The 12,356-nt window shown below is 33.6% G+C and overlaps 1 pseudogene; it reads right to left on the bottom strand.

Moving 5' to 3' along the window:
• Window positions 1-3,913: 3,913 nt before the first annotated feature.
• LOC137647831 (probable G-protein coupled receptor Mth-like 1) overlaps window positions 3,914-12,356 on the bottom strand; it is a 9,192-nt pseudogene continuing 749 nt past the window's right edge.

Raw genomic sequence — 12,356 nt, 5'->3', positions numbered from 1 at the left:
CCAATAAGGTTTACGTGGATTTAAAGTCTTCCTGTAGATAGACTGTTCTCAGAATTTGATCTCCAATAAGGTTTACGTGGGTTTAAAGTCTTCCTGTAGATAGACTGTTCTCAGAATTTGATCTCCAATAAGGTTTACGTGGGTTTAAAGTCTTCCTGTAGATAGACTGTTCTCAGAATTTGATCTCCAATAAGGTTTACGTGGATTTAAAGTCTTCCTGTAGATAGACTGTTCTCAGAATTTGATCTCCAATAAGGTTTACGTGGGTTTAAAGTCTTCCTGTAGATAGACTGTTCTCAGAATTTGATCTCCAATAAGGTTTACGTGGGTTTAAAGTCTTCCTGTAGATAGACTGTTCTCAGAATTTGATCTCCAATAAGGTTTACGTGGATTTAAAGTCTTCCTGTAGATAGACTGTTCTCAGAATTTGATCTCCAATAAGGTTTACGTGGGTTTAAAGTCTTCCTGTAGATAGACTGTTCTCAGAATTTGATCTCCAATAAGGTTTACGTGGGTTTAAAGTCTTCCTGTAGATAGACTGTTCTCAGAATTTGATCTCCAATAAGGTTTACGTGGGTTTAAAGTCTTCCTGTAGATAGACTGTTCTCAGAATTTGATCTCCAATAAGGTTTACGTGGGTTTAAAGTCTTCCTGTAGATAGACTGTTCTCAGAATTTGATCTCCAATAAGGTTTATGTGGGTTTAAAGTCTTCCTGTAGATAGACTGTTCTCAGAATTTGATCTCCAATAAGGTTTATGTGGGTTTAAAGTCTTCCTCTTGATAGACTGCTCATAGAATTTGATTTCCAAAATTGTTTACGTGGATTTAAAGTCTTCCTGTGGATAGACTGTTCACAGAATTTGATCTCCAAAAAGGTTTACGTGGATTTAAAGTCTTCCTCTGGATAGACTGTTCACAGAATTTGATTTCCATAAAGGTTTACGTGGATTTAAAGTCTTCCTGTGGATAGACTGTTCACAGAATTTGATCTCCAAAAAGGTTTACGTGGATTTAAAGTCTTCCTGTGGATAGACTGTTCACAGAATTTGATCTCCAAAAAGGTTTAGGTGGATTTAAAGTCTTCCTGTGGATAGACTGTTCACAGAATTTGATATCCAAAAAGGTTTATGTGGATTTAGTCTTCCTGTGGATAGACTGTTTACAGAATTTGATCTCCAAAAAGGTTTACGTGGATTTAAAGTCTTCCTGTGGATAGACTGTTCACAGAATTTGATTTCCAAAAAGGTTTACGTGGATTTAAAGTCTTCCTGTAGATAGACTGTTCTCAGAATTTGATCTCCAATAAGGTTTATGTGGGTTTAAAGTCTTCCTGTAGATAGACTGTTCTCAGAATTTGATCTCCAATAAGGTTTATGTGGGTTTAAAGTCTTCCTGTAGATAGACTGTTCTCAGAATTTGATCTCCAATAAGGTTTATGTGGGTTTAAAGTCTTCCTGTAGATAGACTGTTCTCAGAATTTGATCTCCAATAAGGTTTATGTGGGTTTAAAGTCTTCCTGTAGATAGACTGTTCTCAGAATTTGATCTCCAATAAGGTTTATGTGGGTTTAAAGTCTTCCTGTAGATAGACTGTTCTCAGAATTTGATCTCTTATAAGGTTTATGTGGGTTTAAAGTCTTCCTGTAGATAGACTGTTCTCAGAATTTGATCTCCATAAAGGTTTATGTGGGTTTAAAGTCTTCCTGTAGATAGACTGTTCTCAGAATTTGATCTCCAATAAGGTTTATGTGGGTTTAAAGTCTTCCTCTGGATAGACTGCTCATAGAATTTGATTTCCAAAATTGTTTACGTGGATTTAAAGTCTTCCTGTGGATAGACTGTTCACAGAATTTGATTTCCAAAAAGGTTTACGTGGATTTAAAGTCTTCCTGTGGATAGACTGTTCACAGAATTTGATTTCCAAAAAGGTTTACGTGGATTTAAAGTCTTCCTCTGGATAGACTGTTCACAGAATTTGATCTCCAAAAAGGTTTACGTGGATTTAAAGTCTTCCTGTGGATAGACTGTTCACAGAATTTGATCTCCAAAAAGGTTTAGGTGGATTTAAAGTCTTCCTGTGGATAGACTGTTCACAGAATTTGATATCCAAAAAGGTTTATGTGGATTTAGTCTTCCTGTGGATAGACTGTTTACAGAATTTGATCTCCAAAAAGGTTTACGTGGATTTAAAGTCTTCCTGTGGATAGACTGCTCATAGAATTTGATCTCCATAAAGGTTTACGTGGATTTAAAGTCTTCCTCTGGATAGACTGCTCATAGAATTTGATCTCCAAAAAGGTTTATGTGGATTTAAAGTCTTCCTGTGGATATACTGTTCACAGAATTTGATCTCCAATAAGGTTTATGTGGGTTTAAAGTCTTTCTGTAGATAGACTGTTCACAGAATTTGATCTCCAATAAGGTTTATGTGGGTTTAAAGTCTTCCTCTGGATAGACTGCTCATAGAATTTGATTTCCAAAAATGTTTACAGAATTTGATCTCCAAAAAGGTTTACGTGGATTTAAAGTCTTCCTGTGGATAGACTGCTCATAGAATTTGATCTCCATAAAGGTTTACGTGGATTTAAAGTCTTCCTGTGGATAGACTGCTCATAGAATTTGATTTCCAAAAATGTTTATGTGGGTTTAAAGTCTTCCTCTGGATAGACTGCTCATAGAATTTGATTTCCAAAAATGTTTACGTGGATTTAAAGTCTTCCTGTGGATACTGTTCACAGAATTTGATTTCCAAAAATGTTTACGTGGATTTAAAGTCTTCCTGTGGATAGACTGTTCACAGAATTTGATCTCCAATAAGGTTTATGTGGGTTTAAAGTCTTCCTGTGGATAGACTGCTCATAGAATTTGATTTCCAAAAATGTTTACGTGGATTTAAAGTCTTCCTGTGGATAGACTGTTCACAGAATTTGATCTCCAAAAAGGTTTAGGTGGATTTAAAGTCTTCCTGTGGATAGACTGTTCACAGAATTTGATATCCAAAAAGGTTTATGTGGATTTAGTCTTCCTGTGGATAGACTGTTTACAGAATTTGATCTCCAAAAAGGTTTACGTGGATTTAAAGTCTTCCTGTGGATAGACTGCTCATAGAATTTGATCTCCATAAAGGTTTACGTGGATTTAAAGTCTTCCTGTGGATAGATTGCTCATAGAATTTGATCTCCATAAAGGTTTACGTGGATTTAAAGTCTTCCTGTGGATAGACTGTTTACAGAATTTGATTTCCAAAAAGGTTTACGTGGATTTAAAGTCTTCCTGTGGATAGACTGTTTACAGAATTTTATCTCCAAAAAGGTTTATGTGGATTTAAAGTCTTCCTGTGGATAGACTGTTTACAGAATTTTATCTCCAAAAAGGTTTATGTGGATTTAAAGTCTTCTTGTGGATAGACTGTTTACAGAATTTTATCTCCAAAAAGGTTTATGTGGATTTAAAGTCTTCCTGTGGATAGACTGCTCATAGAATTTGATCTCCATAAAGGTTTACGTGGATTTAAAGTCTTCCTGTGGATAGACTGTTCACAGAATTTGATTTCCAAAAAGGTTTACGTGGATTTAAAGTCTTCCTGTGGATAGACTGCTCATAGAATTTGATCTCCATAAAGGTTTACGTGGATTTAAAGTCATCCTGTGGATAGACTGTTTACAAAATTTGATCGCCAAAAAAGTTTATGTGGATTTAAAGTCTTCCTGTAAAAAGACTTTTCACAGAATTTGATATCTAAAAAGGTTTACGTGGACTTAAAGTCTTCATGAAGTTGCATCCAAAAGACAAAATTATTCTAATCTTATGCAGTCACAGATGTTCGTCATATATGGTGTAAGGAGTGAAGAGTTAAAAGAAAAAAGCAAGAAACAAATTTATTCATATACATATTTACAAAACATTCTCAACATATAAAACATTTTAAAAACGCACAAAGCTTCCTCGTTTGTCGCCAAGAAAAGCTAAATAAACAACTCTTATCATTAGGCAGAAAAATTAGAAAGAATAATTTACATCTATAAATTATTCATAATCTCCCGGTATTGATTCCAAAAAATTATAAACTCCACTTCACTTTTCAAATATTGAATAACAAAATAATTGAGTACAAACAATGAACACAGTCCACGTGATGTGATAGGCAAAAAAGGTGTAAGATAATGTTAAAAAATAATGTCTGCAAAGCATTTCCTTATCAAAGATAAAAGTGTCAAAGTAATAGTTATCAAATGAACGCGATATCTTTTTCAGTTAAGCGTTGGATTCTACCGTGATACGATTTACAGGCAGGAAATCCACAAGCCAAGCAATGGAATACAATATTCTGTCACTTTAGCACCAAATGAGGCCCTTTTTAAGTAATGTACACTTTTCTACGATACCTTTAAGTGACGGCAATAAGAAGTGGTGATACATTACAGTAATGTATTAGTAATACATAATGTATGAATACATTATGGTCCGACCAATGTTGAAGGCAAAAGTCTTCAGATACAGAAGAATATGTTTTGTACTTCTAAGAATTGAAAGAAAGAGAATACATTCATTGGCACTCCCAATAACAGACACTTTATAATGTCTGAAATAAATTTACATTTTGTTTCCTTGAAAAAGTTCTCCCAGTTTTGGATTGTAACATTTAATGCCACATATTTCAGGTAATACATAAAACTGCTCTTCATAAAAAAAATATGAGAAAAAGTTAACTTCAATTAAAGTCTACATTTTGTCTGAAACATATTTGAAGCCAAAGAAGATCCAGTTATATTTGGCTTTATCTTCTTCATCTTGTTTATCATCTGTTAGAAAGACGAATCTGGAGTGACCTCCGGACTTTTGGAACTTGGAAGTGATGGATCGGCAGGGGCCTGAACTCTGTCTGATCCCGGAAGAGATGAATGAGAAAGGTCAATAACTCCATCATCAGGATTATCGAAGGACTCAAAACTTTGGACATAGAAAGAAGAAGAAGAAGAGGGAGTGTTGGATGACCGGACTGAAGTGGAGATTGTTCTCAATACCGATGAGTTCGAAAACTGACTGCTGATACTTGAAGTAAGAGAACTCATTGGTGATATTGTACGATTTACGCTATTCTGCAGCCACTTCTTCATATTCGCTGGAAATGTGTTGGATTTTTCAAGCCATAGGAATAGCCTGAGAAACTTCTTCTTCAAATGCTTACGTTTGTTGCTGTTTGACAGAAGAATTATGAAGAGGAAGAAACCTTGCAACGAATTGAGGGTATCAGTTAAGGCCCTGGAAAGACAAGGAAGAGAAATTGAATTCCTTTGTGACTCATTACCACCTGAACTTACTTAATCTATAATACCAATGAAAAGCCAAGACACAGAACACTAACTTCCTTTGAAAAACAGCAAGAAATCAAATATTGTAATTAACATATTAAACACAGCTACGTTTATAACATATTAATATCTACATGTTTTGATATCTGTTACGGTGTGGTGTGAAAAGCTTCCATGAGAGACTAGATCGGAAATAAGTATTCTACTAAAGCGTTATATTTTTTTCTTGAATGATCACAAATTGTGATATCTACTGATGCTCAGTTTGTAATATTTCCCAGAGATCATGACAGGCCCTTTTATGTTTCACATTTGAGACATCGGAAATCTGTCCAAATCCTTATCATTACTGAATGTTACATTGTCAAGCTGGCAACAAATTCCAGAACAGATTAAATGAATAAGAAAAGAAAAGAAATATAATTGAGTCCATAACTTACCATAGTTCCCGAGGAGGTATTTTCCAAGACAATATTTCTGTAATCCAGCAGGTGGCCACAAGGATAAAGATTTTCAACTTTTGGTTGAAACTGAAAAAATAAGAATATAATTATTTATGGATCTATTAATGCTTGTTTAACAGGATATACGCTATAATAATTTCATTACTAATATATCATATTGCATTGCAAATAGGAGTTAAACATCAACCTGTATTAAGTGAACTCGTCCTTAAGTATTATTTCAGGGTATGTCAATTCAAGTGTTCATGCAATACATCTCAGGACTTATTCAGCTTAAACCATAACTCACAAATGTCTTTATAACTATTTACGACTATTTCTAAACACTGAAATTGAACACTGTAAACTATTGCAACGAAGGTACAATTAATTACTGATTTACCTCTATGAAATACATTGGCAACGAAATGAACCAAATTAAATAACTATCTATATACAAACGTATCGAGGACTTCGTGACTAACAGGAACTCAACAAACATAAGAAGTCCCCAACATGTGAATATTTCAAGTCCATTGAGTAGTTAACAATATGTCTTACTCGTGGACGTGGTCAGTGACCTGTCTCCAAGGAATACAAGAAGGCTTGATGCGTTGTTTTTTGATGGCCCCAGCTCCTAATTCCTTCAGGTCATTGGCGGTTTCCTCGTAGTTCCGGAGCATTTCTTTGTAGTTGATGTAGGTGAGGACGAGAAACGCAGAGTTGAAGAGGAACAACACAGAGATGGGGCCGTAGAAGTAGATCAGGAGAGCGATGTCGACTGAAAAAAAAGTTGCACTGATATTTGATGGGAAAATTCTAAAATGCTTTTCTAATTATGGTTAGTCAATATAAAGACACACGGTGTGTTTATTTTGTTTATTTATATTTATAGGGGTTGTAAAATCAGACAAGAATAGTTTAACTTGGGAACTTGGTTTTCTTATCGATAGTTCTGGAGAAACTAAACTTCCCAGCGAGTAGTCTGGATGAATATGTTTTTGAGGAAGAGCCAGAACAGGATTTGATTGTTGCTGTCCATTTCTCAAGAAATTTTAGCCTTACCTTGAAACCAGCATTTTGGAAGACCCATGGCTGGCTTAATCACACCCCTGACACCTTCAGTAGCATGTTTATGCATTAAAAGAGTAAACACACTGAAAAGAAAATAAGCATAATAAACATATGAATGTCTCAATTTCAAAATAATACATATGAATATATAAGATTTAAGATTTCAACTGAAGAGATTACTGAACGAATAAGGGCCGTATTTTAAAATAATTCCATTTTAAGAAATTTGTGCTGCAACTCAATGGTATTGGAAACCAAGTTAATCCTGACAAATTAACTCCAATGTTAACAAAGAGTTCATCGAAGGCTTTAAATATAACTCCATTTTCTTTCGTTGTAAAGAGAAAATAATCTTTAATCCTGAACTTTTTTTTTTTTTTTTTGTATTCTTACCTTATCAAAAAAGGTATTCCCCAGCCATACATCATGTAGTATTTATTTGGATAAGACTTGCACGGACGATAACTTTTCAGACTCCTGGAAAGATATCAAGAGTTGATAAATGAGTCATCAAATATAAGCTAAAATCTTGGGTTAGCACAATAAAGGCTAAGGGAAATTCAAGACACCATTTCTACATTTGATATCCTTCAAGATTTTGTATTAGTTCTCTTCACCGAGGGACTGATTTCTTATCCACATTTCATTGAAGTATCTAAAGAAATACGGACAGGTGTAAAGTTTTCTTTTTTTTAATATAGAAATTAAATAGATAACATGAAATTCGGAAATATTTTCCAAGGACCAATATTTTCTTACCTGATCTTCCTCCATATTTCAAAGCACATCACATTCAGCCAGAAGAATGCTGCTAGGAATCCAAACTGGATACCAATGCCTGTAAAACAAAAGATCATTTGCCGTAACTCATCATACCTGGAGATGTCTCAAAGTTAAGATTATTTTTTTGGTGAATACTTTTCACTGACACAAACGAATGGCCTAAAAGTACTATTTAAGCAAAGTGAACATCTATATAAGACCAAAAGGTAGAGCAAAAGGCTTTTTCAAATATCACAGTCATATTATTGATCAACAAATGAAAATGTTAGCACAAAACACTGGCCAAAAAAGAAACAAATTAGCATTTATGTCAAATTTTGATGTTGCAATGATATTTACTGTAAATAGATCTTACCTAAGTAGATGCAAACCTCACTACCGAGTCTGTCCCGTAACATTTTAACAGGGAGGTTAGTAGTGTAGGCAATGAAGAGGGCTATCATGTAACACAGTTGGTGCAGGCCTCCATTTTCAAGTATTTTAGGAACCAACAGATGACAGACGATGGTAATCATCAGGAAGATAAGAGAGATGACAAAACAAATGGGGAAAAGATATGTCCGCACCTTTGACCAAAGGGAAGTTTCAGGCTGACAATCCAAGGCGCTTTGGTGTTGGTGTTCATTGTCTAAGAATATATCAACACAGAAATCTGAAGAATTTAATTTCCTGTCTTTGAGAATCAAACTGCCATTTGCGTCTATTGTAATATTTTCCTCCACTTTGAATACTGGTTCGCATAGTGGCCATCCGATTACAATATTGTAATTAGTTAATTTTATGTCAGTAGTAAGAGTAAATGTAGAATTGGGATCTGGAACACACCTGTAGCGATTTTTGTCCATTGAATATCCATTTTTACAACATTTTCTAAGACATGTCCCATTTGCACAAAGTTTTGTGTATGTCTCTTTTGGATCACTGTAACAAAAGCTTGTAAAGTAGTCAACAGAACCGTCAGAATTATTGATTCCATCAACACAGTACTCAGAACAATTGTAATATACACGTCTCTTACCAATGTCTACTGGTATCCAGCTATATTCTACACCATTTGCTAATGAAACAAGATGTGATTGATTGTGGCCTAAACGAATGGTTATCAGAGGTTCATATTCAGAGTCACATTTCACTGGGCTGTCGTACTTCATAATATTGTCCCAATCTATACTATCAGAAAAAGGTTTTGCAGAAATGGGAGGTTTAAGCACATCTGGAGTATTTGCAGCTTGGCATTTCCCCTCCTTCATTGCTTGTCCAAGAGGACAACACCTTGGGAACAGAAGGTATGGGCACACAAGCCTTCATTGTCCCAAGTTATTTGATTATAATCATCCAAATGGTGAAAAATGCAATAGTTATTGATGCGTTGTCCTTCTAGTTTTCCTGCTTCTTTGAGAAGAACTATATCACCTCGAGGTGTTATATGAAATTGATTCTTTAAGAAATTCATATAACTGTATTTGGAAGTATCACAGTTCACATCTTGCACCGTCACAATTGTAGCTCGACACATTTTCCTGAAAATGGACAAAAATAATTGTAACTACACTAAAAGTTGTTAAGAGAAAGATGTACAATATTAATTTGTATCCACACATATTTTGATTGTCTACTTTTTCTGGTAGATCACTAGAAAAGTGAAAGGATTAACAAAGAAAGACTATATAAACTTACTCTTTTTATAGAAAAATAATGAGGAACTAGTCATGAAAGATCGAGTGCAAAGAGTAAAAAGGATTAAGAAAAAGGCCACAAAACTTACTCTTTTATAGAAGAATATGAGGAACTAGTCATGAAAGATCGAGTGCAAAGAGTGGAAAGGATTAAGAAAAAGGCCACAAAACTTACTCTTTTATAGAAGAATATGAGGAACTAGTCATGAAAGATCGAGTGCAAAGAGTAAAAAGGATTAAGAAAAAGGCCACAAACTTACTCTTTATAGAAGAATAAGGAGGAACTAGTCCTGAGAGATCGAGTGCAAAGAGTGGAAAGGATTAAGAAAAAGGCCACAAAACTTACTCTTTATAGAAGAATATGAGGAACTAGTCATGAAGATCGAGTGCAAAGAGTAAAAAGGATTAAGAAAAAGGCCACAAAACTTACTCTTTTATAGAAGAAATATGAGGAACAAGTCATGAAAGATCGAGTGCTAAGAGTAGAAATCAACTGCTTGGGTAGATGCTACTGCATGATTAAACAGTAAAAAAGTAAAGACGACTCAGATAGTTTAAATGAAGGTTGATGGGTTTTGTAGTAATAGTGAATTCTCTCCTCACTTCACTAGCTTCCCTATACACACACAACTATTCCTTACTTCTTAATCGATGTTGTGTGTTTGTTTATAGGTAGTAGGTTGGCCAGGGCACCATTCACCCGTTGAGATACTACTGCTAGAGTGTTATGGGGTCTTTTGACTGGCCAGACAGTACTACATTAGATCCTTCTCTCTGGTTACGGTTCATTTCCCCTCTTTGCCCACACACACACACACACATACACACCGAATAGTCTGGCATATTCTTTATATAATCTCTTCTGTCCTCATACACCTGACAACACTAAGATTATCAAGCAATTCTTCTTCATCCAAGTGGGTTACTGTACTGTAATTGTTCAGTGGCTACTTTCCTCTTAGTAAGGGTAGAAGGGACTCTTTAGCTATGGTAAGCAGCTTTTCTAGGAGAAGGACATTCCAAAATTAAACCATTGTTCTCTAGTCTTGGGTAGTACCATAGCCTCTGTACCATGGTCTTCCACGGCCTTGGGTTAGAGTTCTCTTGCTTAGGGGTACACTCGGGCACACTATTCTATCTTATTTATCTTCCTCTTGTTTTGTTAAAGTTTTTATAGTTTATATAGGATATATTTATTAAAATGTTGTTACTCTTCTTAAAAATTCAATTTTTCCTTCTTTCCTTTCCTCACTGGCTATTTTCCCTGTTGGGGCCCCTGAGCTTATAGCATTGTGCTTAGCAATTAATAATAATGATAATTATATATACGTATATATATATATGTATATATCCTTATATAATACATATATAGTATATATATATGCATATATATATGTATATATATACATATATATATATATATATATACATATACATATATATATATATATATATATGTGTGTGTGTGTGTATATGTATATATATATATATACATATATATGTATATATATATATATATATCTATATATATATATATATATGTGTGTGTGTGTGTGTGTGTGTGTGGATGTATGTAATACACACACACACACACATATATATATATATATATATACATATATATATATATATATATATATGTACTGTATATATATACAATATATACATAAATATGTCTATGTAGGTATGCAAAAATATTTATATATCAACAAATATTTGCAAAATTATCTATCTATCTATCTATTTATATATATATTTGTATATATGTATATATACATATATATATATATATATATATAGGTGGATAGATAATTTTGCAAATATTTATTGATATATAAATATTTTTGCACACCTATATATACATATTTATGTATATATTGTATATCTATTTACAATTATATTGTATATATAGTTACAATTCTAGTTACAATTATATATATACATCATACATAGACACACACAGTGTAAGGAGAGAGAGAGAGAGAGAGAGAGAGAGAGAGAGAGAGAGAGAGATTTCAGGACTTGGTTTCCTAGTAAACAATGAGGACTGTTGGCATTTTTTAATATTAATTTTTGTTTTATATTGTAAATAAAACTTATTTATTAATTCTACATTTTTCTGTGTCATTGTCCAACATATTTCGAAAGTGTGTGTGCAAACCCCCTATAGTTTAGGCGGTCACTAACAGACATCAGTATGAATTCCATAAACCTCAATCACCTTTTAAAATTACTTTGACTAAAATATATTTTACCAAAACTATAATTCGCAAAGATCTCAAATTTAATGGAAAATGTATTGTGTCTTTTTATCAGTTTTAAACTTATTTTTAAGAATGTATGAAAAGGATAAATGATTATTAATTTCGGTATTTACAAATCAATATTCTCTTAATTTTGACATTTTAATGCTGACAAAAATATATTTTGAACCACAAATATTACAAAAATCATAAGAATCTCAACCTTACGATAAACTTCCGATGATTTGCAAATGCTGGAAGAAAAAGATTTGAAAAGAATTGAAAAGACTTGAAAAGACTTGAAAAGACTTGAATAGGCTTGCAAAAGCCTCGAAAAAGACTTGAAACGACTCAAAAAAGGCTTGGAGAGACTTGAAAAAGACTTGAAAAGACTTGAAAAAGACTTGAAAAGACTTGAATAGGCTTGAAAAAGCCTCGAAAAAGACTTGAAACGACTCAAAAAAGGCTTGGAGAGACTTGAAAAAGACTTGAAAAGACTTGAAAAAGACTGAAAAAGACTTGAAAAGACTTGGAAAAGACTGAAAAGATCGAAAAAGACTTGAAAAAGACTTGAAAAAGACTTTAAAATGGCCTGGAAGGAGATTTCTACTAATAAGGAATAGACCAGCAGACGAGAAGAGCATTCGAGTCGTCTGGAATATAAACAAACTTTCGGAAAAACCTTCTTCAGAATATCCAAAAGAGAGAAATCCTAAGACTTCAGAAAAAAAACTTTAGTCAACAAGGGCTTATGTACACTTCATAACTACTCACAATTCGGAAATGAATAAAATAAAACCTGTGATTCATACAGGAAGTTATTAC

Source organism: Palaemon carinicauda, chromosome 1 (assembly GCF_036898095.1).
Source record: "Palaemon carinicauda isolate YSFRI2023 chromosome 1, ASM3689809v2, whole genome shotgun sequence".
NCBI lineage: Eukaryota > Metazoa > Arthropoda > Malacostraca > Decapoda > Palaemonidae > Palaemon > Palaemon carinicauda.
The sequence above is the reverse complement of the archived record's forward strand: the minus strand, read 5'-3'. Positions and strand labels throughout refer to the sequence as shown.